At 40.7% G+C, this 7,850-nt stretch overlaps 1 pseudogene; it reads right to left on the bottom strand.

The window, feature by feature from the left end:
- The window catches only part of LOC143680961 (zinc finger protein 706 pseudogene), a 69,393-nt pseudogene extending 61,913 nt beyond the window's left edge, over positions 1-7,480 (bottom strand).
- Between the last annotated feature and the right edge of the window lie 370 nt (positions 7,481-7,850).

Below are 7,850 nucleotides of genomic sequence, written 5' to 3' on the forward strand. Positions count from 1 at the left end.
TTCATGGACCCTACACCATATCATCCTAACTCTCTGGCCATATCCTGATGGGATCACGTACATGCACACCACCATGCTTCTCTATAAGTTGTACCATCTACCTAGACTCACATACAGGAATGAAGCTTCTCATCCAAAAAGACCGTGTGAATCTTATTTCTCATGTGAACCTTCCCTACTTTCCTCATGCAGTTTCAGTCTTCAATATTCTTAAATTTTCACCATACCTTTGTGCAAATCTCCACTTGAACTTATATCACATTGTGTTGGCATTATCTGCAAGAATATCAAACTGTCTAGCCGGTGGATTCTGATTCCCGAGTCTCCTTCACTGGGGGCTTGGACCAGGCTGGCAGGAGTTCTCATCAAACACACCCAAGCCAGGGTGTGGGCCTAGGGGCCAGAGCTGGGTCAGGAGGTCAGTTCCAAGATACCAGTGCGATGAATCTTCTGGTGTCCATTTTGTACTTGTTACAGTGTGATGAATCAATCAGTGTCCCATGCTGTACTTGTTAAGAATTCTGAATGTCCACCTCGACATTGGTTTCCCAAATTAGCCCGGAATAAAGCTATGTCCTTGGGGTTAACAAAGGGTCAAAAAGGAAATCAAAGCTTTAGTAATAGGAGACTGATGTGAGGTCAGGAGCGAATAGATAGAGAAATAGAACAAAAGATCAAAGTAAGAGGTTTAAGTAGAGGGAACATGAAAGGAGAAAACATGGGCTTTGGATCCCCAGGTCTACCACCAAACATTCTCTGTACTTGCTTTGAGATCTGAGCGTGTAATTCAACTCCTCAGGCTCTTAGTTTCCAAATTAGTGAAATGGCAATCTTAAAAAATACTTTGTAGCATTGCTTTAAAAACAAAAGGAATAAATGTTTTCTCCCACCAGTCAGAACAGAGCTAAAGCCTTAAAGACAAATCACCAAACTTCTTGCTGTGCTTCTCAGGGTATACCCATTTATAGGTTTATGACCCAGCAATAAAACTTTCTATTATCCCTAGCAGGCCTTAAGGACAGAGTTTATAAGGAGATTGGGGGTTGGGGGCAGATGGAATAAAGAAAAGGAACACTATTCTGCATAATGAAGGGACCTACTGACTCCAAGGAGAGGGAGGCATCTTGAAAACATTTCCTTCATCATTACGGATTAGATTTTACTAACTGCTAAAAATGTCTGGAGAATACAGTGGTGTTTTTGCTGTTCACACAGATGGAGAGTCAGAGATGAGAACTTAATCAGGACGGTCCAGGCCTGTCCTGGACTTGAATGTGAGATCTGAACATAAGAATGTTTCCTGCCATCACTGCTTCACAGGACTTGGGTGTGTCCTACTTCATTACATTTCCTGTGTAATCTCCATACTGTCCTCCCATCTTTCCCTTCCTCCCATGGCCCCCCAAATTATGACGCAAGAAAATCTCAGCCTGAGGAAGCATCCCACTGGAAACAAGATGGGCAGAAAAGCTGGATCCTAGGGCCAGGTTCCTCACTGGCTCTACGTAAGGTCTCCCTCAATCTGAGTAGGAACCCATTCAACGGAGATGAGAAGGAGGTGATAAAATGGAGGCAGAGAGCTACAAGGCCAAGGACTGAGTAGCAGGTTAAGAATTTGTTTGTGCTCATCAGAAAACCCCTTGATTTCAGTTTAACTTCTTCAATGCTTTCTTCTTGGATTTAGGAAGGACATACATTGAGCATCCAACAATGTTTCTCCTCCAGTATTTTAATTCCTTCAATAAAGAAAGGAATATATATACACTGGTCCAGCTTGTAAAGTGGGGGTCTAAAGATAAAGGGATAGGACAATAAAAAGATGAACCAGTCTCCCCCAACTGTCCTCCTCCTCATTTTTCTGCTGATGACTTAAGTTACACTTCATTAAGGTCATAGATGCCATCAGACTATCAAATTGAATCTCATTTTCCAAATCCACCAGCAAATTCTTATATCTTCTCTTGCTTCTCTTCCTGTTAATGAGACAAATATCCCACCCCTATTATCAAAGGCCAAACACTTATGTATAATCTAGATCTCAATCCCTCCTTCCTTTATCTCACCTTCTCTCAGATCTTTCTTTCTTCTAGATTATTCCCATCAGTATACAAACCTACTCTACTCCCAGAGGTGGGTTAGAGCCAGTTCCTACCAGCCAAGAGAGAGCTAATGGTGCACAGTTCTTCTCAACTCCTATTCAGTGATGTCAAGATGGTAGCTTAAAAGTGAAAAGAGAGGGTGGGGTGAGCCACGGTGGCTCAGCAGGCAGAGTACTTCCCTACCCATGCAAAAAAAAAAAAAAAATAGTGAAAAGAGAATTACCATCTGACCTGGCAACCCCACTTTTTGATAAATATCCAAAAGAACTGAAAGCAAGGACTCAAACAGATATTTGTATGCTGATGTTTGTAGCAAGATTATTCACAATAACCAAAAGATGGAAGCAACCCAAGTATCCATCAACAGATGAAGGGATAAACAAAATGTGGTATACATACACAATGGAATATAATTCAACTGTAAAAAGGAATAAATTTCCAGTGTATGCTACAACATGGATCAAGCTTGAAGACATCACATTTTGTGAAATAAGCCCGACACAAAAAGACAAATATTGTATGATCTCATAAGAAATATCTAGAAGAAGTAAATTTCACAGAGACGGATAGTAGATTATAGGTTACCAGGGGTCAGGAAAGGGTGGGGAGTTATTGCCTGGTGAATTCATGGTTTCTGTTTGAGGTGATGAAAATCTTGGGGTAGTGGATGTTGGCAATGGTAGCACAATGTTGTGAGTGTAATTAATATTACTGAATTGTACACTTGAATGTGATAAAAGTTGAAATTTGGGTTGTATACATGTTACTATAACATAAAAAGTTTTTTAAAAAATCAACTATATTGGGAGATTTAGACCACAGAAATCAGAAAACACTGCATATCAGGACTTTTCTTCTGTCTCTTTTTCTTCTTTGCTTTCAGAGAGCCAACTGTTAAACATCACCCACCCCACTACTATCACTCATCCTTTAAAACCAACCAAAAAACACAAAACAACAAAAACTCTCCCACAATCTTATATGGTCCTGTTCTCAAATTTCTCAGAAGAGGTGTGCAGGCATGCTCTCTCCACTTCAACTCCTCCTATTTCCTATGAACCTACTCTCGTCAAAAACATTAATGGCATCAATATTGAGAAATCCATTAGGTACCTTCCTAACATTATCTTATTTGACCTCTTAGCAGTATGTGACCGAGTTCCCCTTTTCCTCCTTGAAACACTCTTCTCTTGGTTTCCATGACACCACATCATCTACTAGCTGTTCATTTTCAGTCTTCTGACCATGGAATTATAAACATTAAAGAACTATGAGTTTCGCTCTGGACCTTCTTCACTTCTCTCTCTACATCCTTTCCCTAGGTAAACTTAGCAATGCCCATAGCATCAAATGTTATCTATATGACACTAATTCTCACATTTCTGTCTCCATTCTAGACTGTTCCCTAAGCTCCAAACTTGTATATCCAATTGCCTATCGGTGTCTCCCTCGGATTCCTTCCAATTATGTCAGATATAATTTGCAAAAAATGAATTTTTGTTTGATGCTCCCAAATTTTCAACTCTTGCAGTCTTCCTTATCTCAGTAAAGAGCAGGCCCATGCACCCTGCCACTCAAACCAGAAACCTGAGAGTCATCACTGAATCTACCATTTCCCACAGTTATATACCCACCCATATTATTAAATCCATTATCAAAACCTGTTCATTCTACTTCCAAAATATAGTTCCAATTTGTCCATGACTCTCCATTTCTACTTTCACCTTTGTAGTTCCAGCTTCCATCACTGATTACCTCAGCTATTGCAATCACCTTCTAACTGGTCTCCATATTCCTATTCCCCCCCTTTCTCCAGGTGGAGCTTCCTTCTGATCTTTCCAAGTTTTAGTTTAAAAGTCACCTTTCACAGGGGTCTTCTTTGACACTCTAAATCCATCCCTGTTATTCACTGTCATTGCACCTTCCTTGTTTCCTTCATGACACTTTTACAATTTATAATCGTATCTATTGGTTGTTTATTTGGTTGTTGCTTATTTCCTCCAATAGACTATAAATGCAAGGCAGGAAAATTACATCAATTTTATTTATTTATTTAGTCTATTACATTTACTGCCAATTACCAGTGAGCTAACACCACAGCCTACTACATCCTAGTCTGCTTCAAATTTAATAAATATTGGTTGCATTTATAGATGATGGGCATCTTAGAGAAGGAGTGGTGTCTTACTGAGGAAACTGGGTTAGGAGCTATAGATGGTATAGCAGATATGAATAGATTACTGAGCCTGTCTTCTCTCATTCCTGGGCACAGAGCTAGACTACATTTCCCATTCTCTTTTGTAGTTAGGTACTGCCACGTGGCTGAGTTTTAAGCAACAGTACACAAGAGAGTGTAGTGTAAGCCCCTTCCAGGCCTAAAAACCTCCTATTCTCAATTCTGCAAGCTCCATGCTCTGTTTCCCTCTGCCAATGAGGCAGATAAAGGAAGCCAACCTGGACACCAAGAGTTAGAGACCATGCAGTCGAAGTACCTGATTCATCATTTAGAGGAGAGCTGTGTGCTGACTGAAATGTCCATTTTGGTCTTCGTGTCTATGAAATAAACTTCTACTGGTTAGGCCATTGAGATTTTGAGGTTTATCTGCCAAAACAGCTAACATTTCCTTAACTAGTAGAAGTGATGACTACAGTAAAATAAGTTCTAGACTCTGTGGAACTGAAATTGACTTAGAAATGCTAAGAAATGACTATCTAGTGGAAAGTTGAAGAGAAACAACTCAACTCAAATTTCCCAATTTCTCCATTACATAATAGGGGAAACTAATCAGAGAAGTTGGAATTGGAATGTGAGGGTAGTGTGGAAACTGATTCTTGATTGATATATTAAAAATACCCCAACAGGATCTACCCACATAGTAACACCTCAATAAATGTTAACTATTATTTTATTAGAAATATCCCTGATTTAATCTATGAGGCCTAAGGGTCCATGAGCTCATTAGGGACATTGACTTTTCCTCTTTGTACCTCTGCACCTGGCATATTATCTAGCACATGGTATTCATTTATATGTACATTACTGAATGAATAAATGAATAAATGAATGGAGACTCTTAAAGTCCCCTACCAACCAATAACCCTAAACAGTTTGATCCAGCTAACCTGGGTTTCTTGATATTCTTAAATATCCTTATGTTCTTTCTTCTGAGCCATAGTTCAAGTCATTCTTTTTTGAATCACCAACTCCCTCATTTTCATTTATACAGATCCTAAACAAGAACTTTCTGTGCTCCTTCCATGTTCTTCTGAGCCCATGAGACCCTTTCCTTTTCCAAGACTTGGTGATTGTGGGCTAACAAAAATGGTTCCATCTGTCTCATAATCATGTAGTGATTTTTCCTCCAGATCTAAAATGGCAAGCTCTTTACCTGCAAGAACTGCACCTCATACTTGTTGTATCTTCCAAACAATTTCACCTATTATTTACAGTATACATAAGTGAGGTTGGTTGGTTAGGTGGTTTTTTCATGGGTGGTTGGGTGGTGGTTTGGTAGATGGTTGACTCAGGTCTGTGTTGCATTAGATGGGGAGGAGTATCTATCACCAGTCTCCCAAAGTCTTGGAGACTGTCTTGGAGAGGTAGGTGTGGAAGCTGTTATGAGAGGATGGAGTCCACTTGTGATCTAAAAGCCTAATTGGAATGAAATAAGAACTCACTATCCTTCTGTAAAGTATGTTTATTCTTAGAAGCTGCTTATCTTCCCAAGCTCAGGAATGGGAAACCACTGCCGGGAGAAGTTCAGCAGAGCTAGGCTCTGGGTGGCATCTGAGGACCCTTGTTGGATCCCTACCCACCACACCACCAAGCATCTCTCACAAGCCCTGAATATTCAACAAAATGATTCTATCTCTGGAATTAAAAAAAAAAATACCCTACGTCCATTAAAAATATGCAACTCTCTCTTACAAGTACAACATTCAAAGACATCACTATATATTTACAATATTGAATGGATTTTTCCCCAAAGGACAGGGAGATAGAAAAAGCCCTGAGGAAGGGAAGAGCTGATCTTTTCATCCTCATCCTGTGCCCCAGCAGCACTTCAGGAAAAATGACAAGGGTGGGTGACAGATGGCAAAAGGGGATTTGTTAGGGCAAGAGGCATGGAGTCTCCAGAGATCTCTAGGGGGGGGGCAAGTATTAACTGAAAAAAATCAGTACTGGCCTCAGACTTGGGGTTCAGAGTAGGTCCAAATCTTCACTCTATAGGATTCCCTTATCATTATGGTAGAAATTTGAAACATTTCCTTTTATTTTAGGTTGGCCGAGTTTCCTAAGAAGAACTTGTAGAAATATACATGACAATGTTAAGAGTGATTATGGCCCAGGACATCTGGTAATTTGCTTCTTTCTTAGAACCAGAAGCCAGTTTCTATTGATTGTGCATATTTCCTTTAATCCTGTGAGGAAATGTAAATCAAGTACTCATATGACATTTCAATGAATCGTTCCCATGTCAATAATCTGGAAGTGTTGCCCACCCTGGGCATCTAACCCCCTATGGACAGCCACTCATGTGGACATTACCAGTTAATATTCTCTGGATATTTCGTTGGCTCAAGTTGTAAAGAGGGGGTGTTAACATTTGCTACTGTCATCCCCTTTGCACACATACACACACCAACGCAGACTCTACAAATAACATGTTGTAGAGTCATTGGAGATGAAAGGTACTAAAAGAACAAAGGGGTATCAGTGAACCATCCTCCGACCCTGGAAATTCTACCAGGTAAGATTGGAGCACCTATTATTATTAAATAATATTGCCCTGGACAAGAGCCAGGGCACCCAAAGACTCTTTTCTATAGTACCATTAAATGCATGAGAATCAAAAGAAAGTAATTTCCCAGCTATAATCAGCCCTTCATTATGAGCCAGCTCTGGGGGGTAATTAGCCTCTTCCTCAGAATTATTTCCTCCCCTTACATCACCCCTGGTCATTACTTCACCTTCAAGGAAGTCCAGAACTCCAACCAATCATCCCCCTCCTGCCCTGAGACACCCTCCCAATATTGAGTTTTTTGGTTTGTCTATAATAGCTATGACTTCGTTCTATCTTTTTGAAATAGTCCTCCAAGTGCCAGTTATTGAAGGACTGCCTTTTGCTCCTAAACACACATGCGAATGGGCACAAACCTGCAATCATTTGTTGGACGTGATTTGAAAGGAAAAGATACTGAATCTGTTGCAGAGGTGAGGAGGCAGAAGCTAGAGAGTCGTGGTAGGTAGGCCAGCAAGCCAGCTCTCCAGAGAGCCTCAAACGGCATCACCGCCTTCACTTACCTGGGACCACCTGTTCCAAGAGCTGGACCTCAGTGAGGGAGGAATAGAAGGCAGCATTTGCCAGTTTGTGCAGCATATCAGGCTCAGGGAAAAGAATTCATACCAAACTCACAAAAAGATTGTTGTAAAGCCACCGTTTCACTTATTATCTTTATAGGATGAAAGGAAGCATTCTAATAGAGTCACACATTTCTGTCAACTCTTAGAAAAACCTGCAGGAAGTTAGATAATAAAAGACCGTCTAAAGCAGTGCTTCTAGGCAGTGTCCATTAATGGGGAGCAGCAGCCTCGGGAAGCTTGGGAGACTCTGGGGATACAGCCCAGGAATCGCCCTTTAACAACTCTCCTGGCAATTCTGGTACATGCAAACGTTTGAGATGCACTTGTTTGGCGGGCACAGAACTTGAACAAGGAGGGCTGCACAGATGGTCCATTCTCCAATCAGC

Source organism: Tamandua tetradactyla, chromosome 1 (assembly GCF_023851605.1).
Source record: "Tamandua tetradactyla isolate mTamTet1 chromosome 1, mTamTet1.pri, whole genome shotgun sequence".
Classification (NCBI taxonomy): Eukaryota; Metazoa; Chordata; class Mammalia; order Pilosa; family Myrmecophagidae; genus Tamandua; species Tamandua tetradactyla.